Genomic DNA, 20,437 nt, shown 5'->3' on the forward strand with positions numbered 1-20,437 from the left:
TATATCACAAGTCACGTGCCTCTATCTTGATGTAATTCTCCTTAGTATCCAGTCAGTAGTATTATAGTATTTATTTTTCTTATCACATACAGTGTTATTGTTCTTGCATCTGGGTCCCCAGGTAAATGATTGACAGTCTGAACTAAATGGACCCTTAGGGGTCTGTAACTCCCAGAGACAAATGAACACTGAGGATTTTATGGATTTTATTCGGCTCCAAAAGACACACATCTGATCAAATGGGGGTTCGGGGCCTAATGCAGATCAAACTGGGGGTCTTTGAAATTAAAAGAGTTGAGCATCACTGGTCTATTGCATACCTGGAGCGGTTCCTTTCTACTGCATGTGATCTCCTTGCACCATGTGTGTGTGTCTGTGCCACCAATTAAGACAAATAACATTAAATGTATTTTAATTGGCAAATAAACATTTGTCATTTGTCTAATTCTGATGTTTGCCACTGTGGCAATGCAAGTTCACGGATATTAAGCACAAAATGATAATGTGAGTGATGATTAGTATTGAGGCTGGAGTCTCTAGACATATTATATATAGTGGAGAATGATATACTGCAGAGAGCCGTGCAGAGACTCAACTCACCTCTCTATGGAGGAACGATACTGACATCTGCTGGCAGCACCAAAGCACCGCCATACCATATGCATATCCCACCATGTTGATCTCACACTAGCTTAAAATCACCAGCTAGTACATGTTATTACATCTACTACACTACAAATGAATTAATAATATGGTAACATTTATAGTACTTACTAGAGATGTGACGTTCGTGAACGAGTCGGATCTTTTGAACGGCTCTTTGAAAGGAACGATGGGATCCGGTTCACAGTAGGGAGCCGTTCCTTTTTAGAGGAGGAGGGGGGCAGGGGGGTTTCAACTGGGGGGGGGGGGGCACTGGGGAGACACTGGGGAGGCACTGGGGAGTGGGGAGTCCCTAGGGAGGCCCTGGGCAGATATTGGGGAGGTACTGGGGAGGCACTGGGGGGGACACTGGGCAGACAGTTTTTTTTTTTTTTGCCCCCCTTCCCCCCCCACCCCTCCCCCCCATCGGGAACGTCGTTCAAAAGAGCCAGTCTTTTGAACGACTCTTTGAAAGGAACGGATCCCAGAGATCCGGCTCCCTTCAAAGAGCCATAAATCCCATCTCTAGTACTTACTAATATGTAGCACAAACAGAGCAAGCATGAATGGTTTTGCACACTCGATTCATAATTAACGTTCCAGCTGGCTCATGGACTAAGAACCAAAAAGAACTGAACCGGTTCCCATTGGGAACCAACCGGTGGAAAAGGGGTCAATGTTTGGAACGCCATCATAGACAATAGTACTGGAAAATAAAACATCGAAATGACACGTCCATCACATGAATTCAGAGATAATGTGTGCACTAATATAGTGAATGTTGAAAACATTTGTTGAAGTAGTATATACTGTAGCAAAAAGATTGTTTTGAAGAAAATGCAACAGCATTCAGTTCAGATCTAAACTAATAGTGACAGCACAGCCAAAGACCATACAACCATCAATTTACCAACCATCACATCATAGGGAGAAATATAATGTAGGACGTTTCATTTTTGAAATATTTCCCAGGTGAGTTGCACAGAGGAAATATGTGCAAAAGGCCACAACAAGTATAAATGCCAGCAGTCTATGGACCATAAAATTATATAAAAATGTCTTGCCCCAAGCTCGGCCATAAAAGGTAATAACAAATGTCACCAGCCGGTCCCTATCAAGAGGTGTGTGTGTGTGTGTGTGTGTGTGTGTGTGTGTGTGTGTGTGTGTGTGTGTGTGTGTGTGTGTGTGTGTGTGTGTGTGTGTGTGTGTGTGTGTGTGTGTGTGTGTGTGTGTGTGTGTGTGTGTGTGTGTGTGTGTGTGTGTGTGTGTGTGTGTGTGTGTGTGTGTGTGTGTGTGTGTGTGTGTGCGTGCGTGCGTGCGTGCGTGCGTGCGTGCGTGCGTGCGTGCGTGCGTGCGTGCGTGCGTGCGTGCGTGCGTGCGTGCGTGCGTGCGTGCGTGCGTGCGTGCGTGCGTGCGTGCGTGCGTGCGTGCGTGCGTGCGCAGTATATGTATGTGCGTGTTGCCTTTGAGCATGTTTACATGCTCGGGCATGGTAGCAAGCAACAAGGTATAATTTCTGGTGGAGGAAAACAATGATTAAAAAGTGGTGCCAGGCAAAACAAACCTCACCCTTTAAAACAGAACATAAAGCTAGAGTGAAGGTTGTTGGTTAGCGTGGGAAGCAGCACTCACACAATTTATTTAGCCAACAGAAATGTATTTTGGCGGGCCTTGATGGCATCGGAATGCTTTATTCATACTTAGCTGTGGGCTGAAAATAAGACAAAGCTAGCCTTTTTTTGGAGCGCGACACCATGGCATAAAATGACTTGTCTTATAGTTCTACTGGATCTCTTCTCCACTAGCCTGCCCCAGCCAGTGTGATGTCTGGTCTAGAGGGATGGATTCAAATTTGCCGATGCAAAACATCCGGTAGATCCTATTGGTTCACCGATCTGTTCGCCCAACCCCCATTAATGTTGCAGCTATTAAACTATGCGACTGTGGCTCAAGAGGTAGAGCAGGTCGTCCAATGATCCATGGGTCGGCGGTTCGAATCCCGGCTCCTCCTGTCCTCCTGTCTAAGTGTCCTTGGGCAAGACACTGAACCCCAAATTGCCTCCGATGTGCTGGTTGGTACCTTGCATGGCTTCCGCTGCAATCGGTGTATGAATGTGTGTGTGAATGGGTGAATGTAATGCACAATCTATGTAAAGCGCCTTGGATAAAGGCGCTATATAAATGCACCATTTACCATTTTACTCGTGACATGCTCCATATATGGCCATCTCTCCATATGAAGATCATGACACTGACTGACCTCGTCAAACCCTCGATAGCCATACATGGAGAAGACTGGATCATCACCTAGATCTGCATATACTGTATGGAGCCGGCCAGCAACTCTACATCTGACCTCAAACCTTTAGATCTCCATATATGGAGCTGACCTGTTCTGACATTCCATTATGTTGATCCTCCCCCACCCGTCCTTCCTCTTCGATGTCTCCCTTTTGACTGATACCTGTCCATTCAAACTCTAGACGGGCCCGCCCCAAAGTTATTAGCACAGCCGCGCCCGGCAGCCGGAGAAAACTAGAGTACATACAGTATATGGGCATTCCCAGACCTGTTGTTTCAGCCCTCAGGGCGTCTTACTAGTTCATCTATGTGCTGCTGGGTAGCTTAAAGGGACACTTCACCCTTTTAGCAAAACAATATATGTTAACCCATTTTGGGCGGGAACCCATTTTGGTATTTTAAACATTATGTTATAATTTAGCTATTGAAAAATAGCAGATCTACAAGCTCATAGCGCGCCACCGAGTGGCGTGCTACGAGCTTGTAGGTCTGCTATTTTTGAAAAATCGTAAAAATGCGGCACAAATCTTTGAATAGGTATATATTCTTTCAGAGCGAAGGTTTTTTTTTATTCGACGTCAGGTCTAAATGGGTTAATGACGTTTAGAAGATTTAGACCTGGGGGTCTTTATGTGTGTAATATGTGGTTTTAAATATTTTAGAATTTAGCAGTGAGCCCAGTGTCTCTGATGTCATGGACACTAGGCTCACTTACTTCCTGGACTACATGTTGTCTCAAGAAGACAGCCCTCCCCTATCCACAAGGAGGAGCAGTGCACCAAATAATTATGGGAATTGTAGTCCAGGAAGAAAGTGAGCCCAGTGCAAGGGGCCAGTGAGGCTATTCAACGTTGAAGCTCTGGGCCCTAGTGGTAGGAGGAGGGACTACAGGCGGACCCGTGGATTCATGACCGGGAAACCCCGTGCAGCTGGGCTTTAACATTGAGCGCTCGGTTGCACTTCCGCATTTGACCACCAAAATGTGGTGGTCAAATGCGGAAGTAGACGTTCTGAGACGGTACTTCCGGCAGTCTTCCGGGTGCTTCAAAACGCCACTGAGCAACTTCCACTGACATGAATAGCTGGGGGGGCGGAGCTTCGCGCCAGTTCAGTCTCTATCCTTTTATATACTCTGGCCCAGTGTCCATGACATCAGAGACACTGGGCTCACCATTAAAAAAATAGATGCCTCATTGGCTGCTGCAGTTTGTTGGAGCGATGTGTGTTGATGGAGGGGCGGAACAATTTACACTGGGAGAGGAAGTATGCCGGAAGTGTGGAAGGCACGTTACGTCACGCTGCCACTCAAGTGATTACTGGCCAATCACAGCATAAATCTACAGAGTAACAATAGTTTACATTGTAAACTACACATACTGTAAACTTTACAGAATCAGTTTCCCTCCTTTTCTGCCACCAGTCACCACATGTGCTTTTGTTGTTGTTTGTGACCCAATTAAGTAACTAACTAAGTACATTCACTTAATCATGTTCACTTATGTTCTTTTCTTGAGTATTTTCAATTTCCATTACTTTTACTTCTACCCACTACATCTCAGAAGCAAATATTGTAATTTTACTCACATGTTAGCTCTGGTCCATAGCCTTCTACTGCTTCTATGATTCTGCCCTGCAGTATAAGGCTATGGGACTTTCGGTTTTAAATCTCAAATCGAAATCAGACCAGCCTCTCCTCTTTAGTGGAAATCTCACAAACATTTGACCTACTCACCAATACAAAGACGGGTTGTGTCAATAGAAAGCCTACTTTCCTTAGAGGACGCACTCTGAGCCCCCCACCACACGTATAAACGGTACTTTTTGGCCAAAAAGGGATTTTGTTTCCACCAGAAAAAAAAAACTTTTAGTTACTCCAATGCGCCCTCTACCGATATTGCCCAGAGAACTGCCTCATAGAGAATTTTTTTCCTCCGGTGAAAAGAAATCCCTTTCTGGCCAAAAAGTACCGTTTATACGTGTGGTGGGGGGCTCAGAGTGCGTCCACTAAGGAAAGGCTTTCTAATAACACAACCCGCCTTTGTTTTGGTGAGTAGCAAAAACGTTCTTTTAAAATACGTACTTTCTACTTTTGTTTAATCTATTGATACTTGGTTCTTAAGTAACAAATGTGAGTAATCTGGTGACCCTCCAGTCTGGCATCATGTGATCCACCTGTGTTGATTGTGGCTTGTGTTCAGCTGTGTTCTGTTTGCTCTTTCTTGTGTGTCTAAAAGGCCTCAGTTAGTCAGTTGCTGTTAGCCTGGCTGCTGTTTGCTGCTGTAAGTAACCGTTACCTAATAAATAGGTTTACAAGTATCCCTATCCACCCCATTCAAGTATCCTGATAGTTTTTCAATGCATGGCTTTCCGAAATTACATAATAGGCCAGCCAAGTCTATGTACCTTTTAAATGTTTGTTTAAAGCCTAATTATACATTTCCCATCCCAGGCAATTAGTCTATATGGACGTTAATGTTTGTTTAGGGTATGCCAGCTGAGTTTATGAAGTTGAATGTTTGTTTAGGAGGTAAATGCAATTTGCCAGCCAAGTGTATGATGTTGAATGTTTGTTTAGGGCCCAGGGGGTAAATTATGATGTGATTTGTCCCAGCCAAGTGTTAAGTTGAATGTTTGTTTAGGGGGGTGAATTATGATGTGATTTGTGCCAGCCAAGTGTATGAAGTTGAATTCTTGTTTTGGGGGTAAATGCAATTTGTGCCAGCCAAGTGTATTAACTTGAATGGTTGTTTATGGCTTTAATGTTTTGGTAAATTATGGTAAGATGTCGTCTCGCTGATATAAATACATTTCATTTTTCATGGACATTAGAACGTCAACATGCCCCAAAAATCTGGGTGCCCCTCACTTCACAGTGATTTTGATTAACTTGTAAGTGGAAGAAATCAAAATGTGGTTTTCACTTCCTCTGTCCTGCTAAAAAAGAAATCGCACTCGTGTGAATAAGTGAGGGGTGCTCTTATAATCACATTCCATGCTCAGCCAGTCAAATCATCACATTCCATGCTACAAACACATTCCGTGCTGGTTATTTATTTGACAGGGACAATGCTCATTAATCAACACGTCAGTTTTCACATCCATGTAAATAGATCAGAGTTTGCTAATTTAAGCTAATTTACATCTGTAGTCCCTGAGCAGGCTCTATTGTTCTATTGTCTTTGTCCAATAGGCATTGTTCACAGCAGCCATATTGAAATTGTATAATGTTACTTCCTTGACAGATTTGGACACAACATTACAGGTGAAAAAAGTATATCTTCTTCAAAAGTAGCTGATCTACAAGCTTGCAGCGTGTCAAGTTGTGAATGCTGTTGAATCCCTGCCATTTACGTGTAAGTAACGGAGTAGTTCTACATTGCAGTATTGATACTTTTACGTAAGAAATACGAGGACCCCCAAATTGACACTTATTAGCCCGCAGACCCCCCCCCCATTTGTAAAGATATGCCAGGGACCCCCATAACGGCTCTAGCAGTGATTCTCAACCAGTTTAATTTCAAGGACCCTCGGTTTGATATGCAATAGGCTACGGACCCCCATTTAATGTCATTTCTCTCTGAGACCCCAATCTATATTGTAAAATCACTGTTAATTTAACTCTTGAGTGTACAATTGGGGTCCATTTGGTTCCACTTGTACACTCTCAGAGTTACAGACCAATAAGGGTCCATTTGGTTCCAAACTATCATTTAGCTGGGGACCCCTGGAACTCCCTCAAGGACCCCTGGGGGACCCCACTTTGGGAACCACTGGTCTAGTTTAACCACTAACCCTGATGAGGAACCGTGAAAATGGCAGATCTACAAGCTCACAATGTGTTGTGTTGCGACTTGTAAGATTGTAGATGTGCTATTTTAGGGGGGGGGTTATTTATTTTTGAGGGGCATTACGCCATACGTGTCTGAGCAAATCGACATGTTACGTGACTTGCTTCATGATGATGTACGATGATGAGAGCGCCCCTCACTTCACACAGATGTGACTTTCAGATATACTGGATATCTCTCTTTGGAAATCTTTGGCGGTTTTATTTATTCATGGTTTATTAATTATAGAATCAAAGTGCTTTTACATTAAGCCAAATCTTACAAATGTGTGAGTGATGATACACATGACATATGGGTATACACTATCTCTGATGGATTGATATTGCTTTTGCTAAAAACCTGATCAAAACATGCAGATAAAATGTCATGTTGCAATTACGATTTTGCAATGAGGTTCAAGGTTGTACTTTATTGTTACATCTTGTCTACAGGTACATAAGAGTAAAGGTGGTTGCACACTGGACGTGTTTTTCGGAAAACCGACGGAAAAACACTGCTAAAAATCCGAAAACTCAGCCAGTGTGCACTGTGCAGGGACCTAAGACTTGTTTTTGTTTGGCTTCCTTCATACAGTGCAGCAGCAAGTGTATAATATCACAGCAAACAGTCCATTTAGGATGCATAGCAATGTTTAATATAATATTAAACGCTGACTCAACTATATCTTGTCTTTGTTTTCAATCCAGCGTTGGACCTTCCATCTGGCTTTCCTGTCCTACTAGCCTACCCGGTCTCACCCAAACAAGGTCAAATGGCACGGAATTGCAATTCTACGCATACATGCCTAGAATACCCCAAAATCTGTACATATGACACTGAAATCCTCCCCATAGACAATGACTGAGGGGTGCCATCTCTACCAAACTTGAGCCACGGGAGACGCCACCAAAGGTGCCGTGTCGAGCGGTGCCAAGTTCAGTAGAGCCTGCTCAGCCCCATCCGAGTTGTAACCCATGAAAGCCACGCCTCCATCGTGGTCAAAACGGTAGTCGTGTAATATGTACAGATTTTTGGATTTTCTAGGCATGTATGTACGGTATTGCTATTTCGCCGTATTTCTGCGAGATGGGGTTGTACCAGCAGTGAATGAACAAAGAAACTTGGCTGATCCAATACATCACTGTTGTGACCAGATTGGAAGACGCTTCACTACAAAGTAGTCTTAAAATGCACTCACACTGTAGAGAAACCATACAAATGTAATGAGTGTGGGAACAGTTTCAATGTTTCATCATCAAGCGTAATACAACACCAGAGGATTCACACTGGACCAAGGCCATTCCACTGTGACCAGTGTGACCAGAGAAGAGAATTCACACCGGAGAGAAACTCTACAAATGTGATGAGTGTGGGTGGGAACAGTTTCACTCGCACACAAAGCTTTAATCAATTTTAAGATTTTACTGTTTGTTTTTAAATCACAAAACGGGCTGGCACCTCCAGTACCTTTGCTCTCAGGCTACACCACCCTAGGACCTTGCGATCTTCATATAAAAAAAACTCCTGGTCCCAACGACTCATTTGAAAACTAGAGGAGATTGTGCCTTTTCTGTTGTAGCCCCAAAATTATGGAACGATCTACCTTTCCATATCAAAGTTGCCCCTACTGTTGAACCATTATATGCCGCCCTCCTTAAGACACATTTTTATACTTTGGCTTTTATTTTACTTACTTTTACGATATACTGTTATTACTTTTCCTGATTTTATGTATTTTGTGCAGCACTTTGGAAACCTTGCGTTTATGAAATGTGCTATATAAATTTGCATTGATTGGAACACAAGAGAATTCACACTGGACTAGGACCATTCCACTGTTCACACTGGACTAAGACCATTACACTGGACTAGGACCATTCCACTGTTCACACTGGACTAGGACCATTCCACTGTTCACACTGGACTAAGACCATTACACTCGACTAGGACCATTCCACTGTTAACACTGGACTAAGACCATTCCACTGTTCACACTGGACTAAGACCATTCCACTGTTCACACTGGACTAAGACCATTCCACTGTTCACACTGGACTAAGACCATTACACTGGACTAAGACCATTCCACTGTTCACACTGGACTAAGACCATTACACTGGACTAGGATCATTCCACTGTTCACACTGGACTAAGACCATTCCACTGTTCACACTGGACTAAGACCATTACACTGGACTAGGATCATTCCACTGTTCACACTGGACTAAGACCATTACACTGTTCACACTGGACTAAGACCATTACACTGGACTAAGACCATTCCACTGTTCACACTGGACTAAGACCATTACACTGGACTAGGACCATTCCACTGTTCACACTGGACTAAGACCATTACACTGTTCACACTGGACTAAGACCATTACACTGGACTAGGACCATTCCACTGTTCACACTGGACTAAGACCATTACACTGGACTAGGACCATTACACTGGACTAAGACCATTACACTGGACTAGGACCATTCCACTGTTCACACTGGACTAAGACCATTACACTGGACTAAGACCATTCCACTGTTCACACTGGACTAAGACCATTACACTGGACTAGGACCATTCCACTGTTCACACTGGACTAAGACCATTACACTGTTCACACTGGACTAAGACCATTACACTGGACTAGGACCATTCCACTGTTCACACTGGACTAAGACCATTACACTGGACTAGGACCATTACACTGGACTAAGACCATTACACTGGACTAGGACCATTCCACTGTTCACACTGGACTAAGACCATTACACTGGACTAAGACCATTCCACTGTTCACACTGGACTAAGACCATTACACTGTTCACACTGGACTAAGACCATTACACTGGACTAGGACCATTCCACTGTTCACACTGGACTAAGACCATTACACTGGACTAGGACCATTCCACTGTTCACACTGGACTAAGACCATTACACTGGACTAGGACCATTCCACTGTTCACACTGGACTAAGACCATTACACTGGACTAGGACCATTCCACTGTTCACACTGGACTAAGACCATTACACTGGACTAGGACCATTACACTGGACTAGGACCATTACACTGCACTAAGACCATTACACTGGACTAGGACCATTCCACTGTTCACACTGGACTAAGACCATTACACTGGACTAAGACCATTCCACTGTTCACACTGGACTAAGACCATTACACTGGACTAGGACCATTCCACTGTTCACACTGGACTAAGACCATTACACTGTTCACACTGGACTAAGACCATTACACTGTTCACACTGGACTAAGACCATTACACTGGACTAAGACCATTCCACTGTTCACACTGGACTAAGACCATTACACTGGACTAGGACCATTCCACTGTTCACACTGGACTAAGACCATTACACTGGACTAAGACCATTACTCTGTTCACACTGGACTAAGACCATTACACTGTTCACACTGGACTAAGACCATTACACTGTTCACACTGGACTAAGACCATTACACTGGACTAAGACCATTCCACTGTTCACACTGGACTAAGACCATTACACTGGACTAAGACCATTCCACTGTTCACACTGGACTAAGACCATTACACTTGACTAAGACCATTCCACTGTTCACACTGGACTAAGACCATTACACTGGACTAAGACCATTCCACTGTCCACACTGGACTAAGACCATTACACTGTTCACACTGGACTAAGACCATTACACTGGACTAGGACCATTCCACTGTTCACACTGGACTAAGACCATTACACTGGACTAAGACCATTACACTGGACTAAGACCATTACACTGGACTAAGACCATTCCACTGTTCACACTGGACTAAGACCATTACACTGGACTAAAACCATTCCACTGTTCACACTGGACTAAGACCATTACACTGGACTAAGACCATTCCACTGTTCACACTGGACTAAGACCATTACACTGGACTAAGACCATTCCACTGTTCACACTGGACTAAGACCATTACACTGGACTAAGACCATTCCACTGTTCACACTGGACTAAGACCATTCCTCTGTGAATATGGAAAGAGCTTAGGCAACCTACGTTTTCATGAGCATCGGTGTGACAAGATTTAGTGTAGCATGATTTATTTTGTGAAATGTCTTTGGTTAATTTCATTCTCTGTAGTGGCCTTCATTTTCTAAACTATTGGGTCAAACGTTGTATGCGGTCTAGTTGTGTGATGTTGACTGGGATCAAATACTCAAAATGTTTTACTGAAGTAAAAGTATCAATACTGCAGTCTGGAATTCAAATGTACTTCAGTGAAAGTACAAAGGTATTGGCATCAAAATGTACCTAAAGTATCCAATCTACAAGCTCACAGAGAAGATTGTGTGCACATCTCAATGCCTATATTTAGACCAGGTGCTGTACGTCAGGCAATCTACAAGCTCACAATGCATCGTGATGTAACTCATTGTGAGCTTGTAGGTCGGCTATTTCCAAATGGCCGAAGTGTGTGTGAGTGTGTGTGTGTGTGTGTGATATATATATATATAGGGTTGAAGTGGGTAATGTATAGTAACTCTGGGTAACCTCAGCTTATTTATTGAATGGAGCGATGAGAATCACCTATGGGGTAGCACCATCTCATGGCATGAACAGAAATACATCCATCCGATCAAATTGTTTTGTCTTTAAGGATATTGTTTTATGGCTTTTTTGCCTTTTATTTGATAGGGTACAGGAAAGGGGGAGAGCGATGGAGGGAAGACATGCAGCAAAGGCCGACAGGCTCGAGACTTGAACCCGCGGCACGCCGTCAGACTGGATTACCGGCCTAGGCCAAATTTTCACATGATATGGCATGATCCTAGATCAACTCCCCGAGGTGATATAAATCACCGCCACGCCTTATCACGTCATTCCTAGACAACCAGCTTCTTCTGCCGTCGTTAAGCAAGAAGGGTAGTAAGGGCGATTCTCATCGCTCCATTCGATTAATAAACTGACGTAACCCAGAGTTTATTTAATCTAATTTCGCTCAGAGAATCGCCTATATGGGGAATCATACACCCCCGTATGACTACCACTAGTTGCCAGGAGAATAAGCACGAGGGGCTACCAAGCCATCGGCCCAGTAGTCTAGTACCTCATCGGGAGAGTAGATGGACCTAACCGACTTAATGCTCCCATATCGGGCTGGCAGCCAAAGACCACCTCAGTTGCCCTAAAGGTACCTGTGACGGTTATTATTAACCATCACTCAGCAGCAGCGACATCCAGAACTGCGTGAGCCATGTCAGAGGTCGCTACATCCAGGTTGTACCTAGATGGTGACACCCAGTTTGCTGCTGTACAGACATCCTGAATAGGGACACCTTTTGCAAGTGCCCAGGATGCCAACATGCCCCTAGTGGAATGGGGGCTCCACACCCTTAGGCCAACCGTATGGTTAAGACTCCACAAGTCTTGGTTATGGGCTTCCCCTTAGTCTTAGTGTAGGGACCAGTCGTGATAATGAAGCGGACCCCTGGACAGTAAGTATAGGTCTGCGCCTGTGTTCAGGCTGACCACCACCTCAGCGCAGGCTCTCTGCGACTGTCACTCATCGTGAGAGAGCTCTGGTGGGCACCTGTAGAGTGTATCCATCGCTGGAAAGGGCTCATATGCAGTCTGCCCAACTGAACCAAAGATATGGCCGGTGCCATGAGCCCGGACAGCCGTAAGCGCGTTCTGAACGGGAGCCTGCGGCCCCGCTTGAACAGAGTCCTGTACTGCTCAGACAAGCCGTGTAGGAGACTGAATCCAGTGTATGCCTATGAAATCTATCAACTGAGTGGGCACTATCACGATCTTGTCGTGATTCACGGTGAAACCCAAGAAGGACATGTGGAACACCACCTGCATCGGGTTCCGTAGTGCCTCCGATACTGAGTCTGCCAAGATTCCCGGTCCAGGCCTGTACTGCGAGTGCAAACTCTTTATGCGACTGATGGGTATTTCTTTAATTATGTTTTATTGTTTCATATTTTTATGTTCACATCTTATAACCATGTTAAAAAGACCTTGTATTGTCTCTTGTAATATCTGTTTGCACAGGACTGCCATGTCATACAATGATGTCATATCAATACATGCGTGTGTATTAATTCCACTATCAGCTGTCACCCACTGCAGATTGTCAATTATACCAAGGGAAATATGATTAAATGGCCCTTGGGGAAGGAAAACATGGCTTGAAAACACCAACGACAACAACCATGGCCTTAAAGATAAGAACAACATACTCTCTAACCCGCTCTGATAAAAGAGACAAAAACTGAATCCTAATCACAGAACGTGATTAAAGTCCAAAACATGATTCAGACGATCGGACGCCCATGACAGCACGATGACACCTCACTTTGAGGGGGCCTTTCAACCTATTGAAATGTGACAGCTGAGGACTGAAAATATGACATATTTTGGTATATACAGTATGTTTGTGCAATATGATGTGACAGGCTATTCAGAGCAACTTTGGAGAATTCTCTCTCCTCTATCCTTTACAACTGTACAAGCTCTGGATCTGAGATTTCTAAAGAAAACTTGTAATTTGCGTGTCCAAATCCTTTCAGGTCTTTTCAACACTCTGTCTAGGTGCTGCCACACTATCGAAAGAGCTGCGCACGTTCTCGGCTGCGCGCAGCTTAAATTCTGTTTTAGACAGCTGGTGGATGGAAAAGAAGCTCCACCTCCGCGGACTTTTTGCGCGACGGCCAGATTCCCGGAAACGCTCTCCTCCGCGCAAAAAGTCAGCGGAGGTGGAGCTTAATTTCCATCCACCAGCTGTCTAAAAACTCAGCTTAAGACCGTTTTGCGCTAAGGTGTGGAGACGGTGTCTGTATCTCTGCGTTTTTGGTACTTAATTCACACTTTTCCAGTGGAGATTATTAAGGTGGAGAATTCTGGTCTTGGCTATTTATTTTCATAGCCTCACTTACAATTATTCAACAGCGACATTGTGCAAATGTGGATGGAACCCAATCGCCTCCATTCTCTCACTATATAGCCTGTACACTGCATTGTTCTTGTGTGTAACCTTCAGCATATTTGATATATGATCTCATGGCCAGATATTGCAATAAGGGCTTCTATCTCTTCAGTAGATCACTTATGTCCACGGGACATCTTTACGCTGTTTAATAATGTCTTCTCCTTCCTCATCTTCATCCCACAATGGCACATTCATCCCGTATATTTAATGCGATTGCATTCACACCTGTCCTGCGGAGATACGCACTCTGCTGTGCTTTGAAGCGAAGCAAAACCACAATATTTTTTGGAGGATTAGAATTTGTTTGTTTGATGCGCAGCCGAATTCGATAGAGCCTTCACACCTGCCCAAGCGAAGCGCACTTTTGGAAAGCAAAATAATAAATGCAGCTATATAAAGATAATCCTGGGGAATTGCGTGTGTGGTTGCCTTTACAGCATATTATATAACAAGATGTCACAATTTACTGTACGTATACCGTATAGCCTAATTGCCTAAGTATTTATTTTGTATTCGTTTTTTTTGTCAAATTGACATGTCCTCTAATGCTCCAAAATAATTTCTTCTTTCACGAAAACCTTACAAATTGAGGTCATACATATACATAATTATATGCAATACCATACTACATCTCAAAGGCAAATATTGTACTTGTTTACAGTACTTTGTAAATTTTGATTATTATTACCACACCACTTGGTATAGGTACCATAGGTACCATTTGAAAATAGCCAATCTACAATCTCACAACGCGTTGCAATGTGTAAAAACTTGTGAAAAATGGGACCTTCTGCACTATAGTACTTTTTACTTTTGGTACTGTTTTTTTTTTTAATAACTTTTTATTGAATTTTTATGTTTTCACATAAAGATGAATCAAATGTATAGATAAAGTGAGACAAACTAGAAAGGTATAAATTATAAGCACAATACAAGAAAACAGACAAGAAAAACAAAAAGCACAGAAACAAAACAAAACAAACAAACAAAAGAAAATGGCGAGCAGCACATACACAATACAGTCAGTTATTCATTAGGGGGAAAAATATAAATACAAATATATACACAAATATATACATACACACCACACATGGTTGTTGTACTTTTTGAATAATTAACTTGACTATTTGAACTTGACTATTTTGGTTATTGATACTTTTACTTAAATACATATGAGTGCTTGTTCCATCCCTGGCTCTCACTGAGAGAACTGCATTCTGGGGGGAAATGCTTCTGCTACAGTATGCTGCACCATTTTCTTGGAATCTACTATAGTCCAGAGGCTTAGTGCACTTTTTTAGGAGAATAGTGCACTTGCGGATAAAAGCGCCAAATTTTGTATGAGGCTTCTTTATGTCATGCTAAAGGATTTTAGCCTAGGAGCCCTTGTCAAATATCTATTTTAAATATCAAATTGCAAGACTATCAATATTAATGAAATATGTGAAATATGTGAAAATCCGCCTAGTATTTTTCAGACTATATACATCATAACATGATCAGATTACTTCCAAATGTGATAAAGTTGACTTATTTTGACATATACAAGTCACAGAACATGAAATATCATCAATAACACCTTTATTGCAATGAAGAATACAAATGAATATGCATCATAGTGCGAAACATGTTATAGAGCTGTGCGCATTCTGCCTAGCTGTCACAATTGCATTTGCAAAGTGGGGAACAGTCCAAATTTGCATTGCTGCATTGGCAGGTATACATCACCTTTACAGGTGCATCTGATCAGCTCTCTGCAAGCTCTGGAAACCATTGGAATGGTCAGTAAACTAGCACCCATGACCCTTCTTCCTTGGCCCATAGTTTTGTGGAGAAGGAATCATTTGATGGCTTTGTGTGCTGGTGGCCCAGATGCCTGCTTGGTAGACTGCCCGTTTCACATGTGAGTGCACCCTGGGTGGGAGGTAATTTCTCTATCGTTCGATTTTGTTCACAGAAGAGTTATTTTCTTTTTTCGTTGATGGAGCTCAAAGGACTGGATTTGTCGTACAAAATTACTGTCAGTCTTTCAAGCTCCCGGAAGTGCTGGCAGTCAACATCTAGTTGCTGGAAGGGATGCTTTGCCAGATTGACGAATGTTTCTGTCGCAGCATCATAGGCTTGCCAGGTCCGCCAAGCTGACTTCTTACCCTTTCCATTAATAGCCGGGGAGCGGGAATAGAGATGAACCTGTGATGTCATGACGTACTTTTTATTTGTGTTTTTTCTATTAACTTGGTCATTAAGGAACACAGAATGAGAGGTCTGCTCTGACCAAATGATAGAAATAGAAAAAAAAACACAAATAAAAAGTATGTTATGACATCACAGGTCCTCTCAAATTTTGGGTGACTGGCTCCCCGGCTATTAAGGCATATGTTGTGTCACAACCGGAATATGCGTGAAACATAGGCAGGGCTCGAGATTTGGGTTCCCCTAGGGCCTAGGCTATTGCAGTCTACCAAGCGGGCATCTGGGCCACCAGCACACGAAGCCACCAAGTGATTCCTTCTCCACAGAACTGGGTGGGTTAAGGAAGAAGGGTCATGGGTGCCAGTTTGGCTGACCATTCCAGAGGTTTCCAGAGCTTGCAGAGAGCTGATCAGACGCACCTGTAAAGGTGACTGTAGTGTAGTACCTGAAAATGCAGTAATACAAATTTGGACTGTTCCCCACTTTGCAAATGCAATTGTGACAGCTAGGCAGAAAGCACAGCTCTATAACATGTTTCACACTATGATGCATATCCTATGGAGCAAACCAATATATTTATCCGTCCGGCTTCTCCTACGAAACTTGGCAATTCTGCTCAGCAAGCCATCCTGGGAAGCAGTATAGGGGAAGGCCTCTCGGAGGACATGAACACCCTTTCTTCATACCTGAAGGACTGCCGCCTCAAGCTCAGTGTTGAGAAGACTGTAGCAACAATGTTCCACCTCTACAAAAGGGAAGCAACTCGCCAAATCAACATCATGGTCGACGGTGCCCGGCTACAGTCCCAGTCCTCACCGACATACATGGAGTGAAGCTCGACAGAACACTGTCCTTTAAACAACACCTGGACAGTGTTAAGGGAAAGCCCGTGCCGCACTGATACAGCATCTAGCTGGCACCACGTGGGGAGTCACCACAAAGACACTGCGCATCTCCACCGAGGCCCTAGTTTTCCCTGCCGCTAAATACTGTGCCTCAGCCTGGAATCGCCCCAGCAGAGGTCAGACGAGAAGCAGCCACACTGGCCCTCACTCGGAAGGCACAGTTGAGCAAATCTCACCTCCTCCACAAGGTCGTCACGGAGACACCACAGCGTACGCATCTCAAGTACCCGGCGGCCCTTTGCCACACAGGCCCAGGAACTGCTCGGCACAACACCAGCCGACACCTCCAAGGCTTCCTGGGTGAAGGCAAGATGGAGGGACCAGTGGAAGGCAGCAGATCCTTCCAGGCTTCACTACTACATCGAGGATCTCACAGATGTTCCTGGCCAGCGCCTCCCCCGCAGAGAGTGGACAACCCTCAACCGCCTGAGGACGGGTGTGGGACGCTTTGGTACATCCATGCAGAAGTGGGGTCTCACAGACAGTGCCCACTGAGAATGTGGGGATCCATTACAGACTGTGGAACACGTGCTGACCATCTGCCCCACATACCGGCCACCAAATAGTGATCAAGGCTTAATTGACCTAGACAATGACACACTGGACTGGCTTGCTGCAATGGAGCTGAAGGTCTAAGGACATATACTACAGAAGAAGCACAAACAAATTCTACATGCCAAAGGAATCCATCTGCACTACATTGCCTCCGCTCACCTGTCATATGTATTGTACAAATATTGCTTTTGTGTGCCATACTGTTATTGTGCAACATTTTGCTGTGACGCAAATTATATCACAATTTCCACATTCACCGACCCCTCCCCTTTTCACTTCCCACACACACACACACACACACACACGCACACGCACACACAGCAGCACGGTATGGTACAGTATGGTACGGTACAGTAACATACAGTATGGTACATTGCAGTACAGTACAGTACAGTATGGTACAGTAACATACAGTATGGTACATTGCAGTACAGTACGGTACAGTACAGTACAGTACAGTACGGTACGGTACGGTACAGTACAGTACAGTACAGTGCAGTCTGGTACAGTACAATATTGTACAGTACGGTACAGTATGGCACAGTACAGTACGCTACAGTATGGTGTGGTGTGGCCGGTCGAGTTATAGTTCATTTGTATGTATTCTTCATTGCAATAAAGGTGTTATTGATGATATTTCATGTTCTGTGACTTTAATAATGTCAAAATAAGTCAACTTTATCACATTTGGAAATAATCTGATCATTTTATGATGTATATAGTCTGAAAAATACTAGGCGGATTTTCACATATTTCACAATATTGCATTGATAATAATGTCTTGCAATTTGATATTTAAAATAGATATTTGACAAGGGCTCCTAGGCTAAAATTCAATAACTGACCCTAACGAACCATCATGCAAAAAATTACGCTTTTATCCGCAATTGCACTATCCTTTCACTAAGCCGCCGGACTACTAGAAACAATTTGAACTTAGATTCCCTCAATGGCATTGATTATTTTAACAAACAAATGGGACCGCTATTGCCAAGGAGTGCTTGTGCATGTGCATTTAATATCTTTTTATTTGTGCATGTTTTTTTGTATGTATGCAGCCCTGATGTCCAGTGCCCAGTTGAGAAAAAAATAAGAAAATCTCACTGAGGTTTTACCCTGGTAAATTAAAAATAAAGAAAGAAAAACAAGGACATCTGCATGCAGATCATAACCAGACTCTGGGCTTTGTGTGATAACTGTTTATGAATTTTATGTGGGAAGCTGAATTTTCGGAAGAGATTTAACGGGGGAAATGTATTATGTTCCCATTCGCATTTCTCGGCACAACAACTGCATTTGAGACAAGGACGGATTTATTTTATCAATAAAATGTGGGGATGACAGATCTTGTAAAGAGACTGTGTGTGTGTGTGTGTGTGTGTGTGTGTGTGTGTGTGTGTGTGTGTGTGTGTGTGTGTGTGTGTGTGTGTGTGTGTGTGTGTGTGTGTGTGTGTGTGTGTGTGTGTGTGTGTGTGTGTGTGTGTGTGTGTGTGTGTGTGTGTGTGTGTGTGTGTGTGTGTGTGTGTGTGTCAGGGGTTAGTATAGCTGTATAGCTCATTTTCAGCAAGGCCCTGAACATAGAAACACACAGACAACAGTCTTAACAGTTGGCCACTATAAGCAGCTCCATTGGAGCGGTTGGAGGTTCGGTGCCTTGCTCAACGGCACTTCAACGGTGTTGGGGGAGTATGTGACCATTCACTTCCGCACCCAGATTTTCCTGCCGGTCTAGGGAATCGAACTGGCAACCTTACGGCAACAAGGGCGCTCCTAACCATAAGCCGGCCGCCATAATGCAACCAACCCTCTGTATAGCTATGTTAACAACACTGCTACTCTGGCGCTCCTTATGCTACAACGGGGTCACACACCTTGAGGAGAAACGCACACAGCAAAGGGTGGCACGGCGCCAGCAAAGACACCTCCGTGCTGTTCGTGTGTGTGTGTGTGTGTGTGTGTGCGTGTGTTTGTGTGCGACTGTGCGTGTGTGCGACTGTGCGTGTGTGTGTGTGTGTGTGTGTGTGTGTGTGTGTGTGTGTGTGTGTGTGTGTGTGTGTGTGTGTGTGTGTGTGTGTGTGTGTGTGTGTGTGTGTGTGTGTGTGTGTGTGTGTGTGTGTGTGTGTGTGTGTGTGTGTGTGTGTGTGTGTGTGTGTGTGTGTGTGTGTGTGTGTGTGTGCGCGCGCGTGTGTTTGTGTGCGACTGTGCGTGTGTGCGTGTGCAGCCACTGTAAAATCAGGCAAGCCTTTGAACCATAAATGCAATCATGACTCTGACTATATTACACTGAGATAAGGGCAGTTGATGGGAGGTCAAGGGGAAACAAAAACCAAAGGTTTCCGAGTCCATTTTCTTCTTATCATCAGCTAACACATCTACCAAAATGAGGTAGTTTCGGTTGCTATATTCCCTTGCTGGAAATCGTGTATTGTGGCTTTATGACCACTCGATGGCAATACTGTGCAAGCAATATACTGTAAGCATAGCTGCTGCTTTTCAGCTAATGCCACAGAGTAGTACTAGTAGGCCATAGGTGGAAGCATGAATGAGGGCTGTTATTGTGGTTCAACAGCTGTACTGTATACTGCAGGCTCTTTTCATCTTGCCCACAAACAATTTCAAGGTTTCGCCATGTCATGTCATGTGTGTCTGGTTAGTGGTTGCATCCCTAATCATCTTAACTCTAGCCTATTTATTGTTTGTGACTACAGTATGTTCTTTCCATCACGTCCCTTCTTAAGATGTCATGTCACAATGTCCCTAAATGGTAAATTTATATAGCGCCTTTATCCAAGGCGCTTTACATAGATTGTGCATTACATTCACCCATTCACACACACATTCATACACCGATGGCGACGGAAGCCATGCAAGGTACCAACCAGCACATCGGGAGCAATTTGGGGTTCAGTGTCTTGCCCAAGGACACTTCGACATGTAGACAGGAGGAGCCGGGATTCGAACCGCCGACCCATGGATCATTGGACGACCTGCTCTACCTCCTGAGCCACAGTCGCCCTATG

The 20,437-nt window shown here is 43.9% G+C and overlaps 1 long non-coding RNA gene across 1 annotated transcript; it reads left to right on the forward strand.

The window, feature by feature from the left end:
* Positions 1–5,108: 5,108 nt before the first annotated feature.
* On the forward strand, positions 5,109–8,632 carry LOC306941538. Its single transcript, XR_013792173.1, has 3 exons — positions 5,109–5,222; positions 6,186–6,296; positions 7,478–8,632. It is a non-coding gene; the product is annotated as an uncharacterized lncRNA (long non-coding RNA).
* The last annotated feature ends 11,805 nt before the right edge of the window (positions 8,633–20,437 follow it).

This window comes from Electrona antarctica (genome assembly GCF_951216825.1).
Source record: "Electrona antarctica genome assembly, chromosome: 17".
Classification (NCBI taxonomy): Eukaryota; Metazoa; Chordata; class Actinopteri; order Myctophiformes; family Myctophidae; genus Electrona; species Electrona antarctica.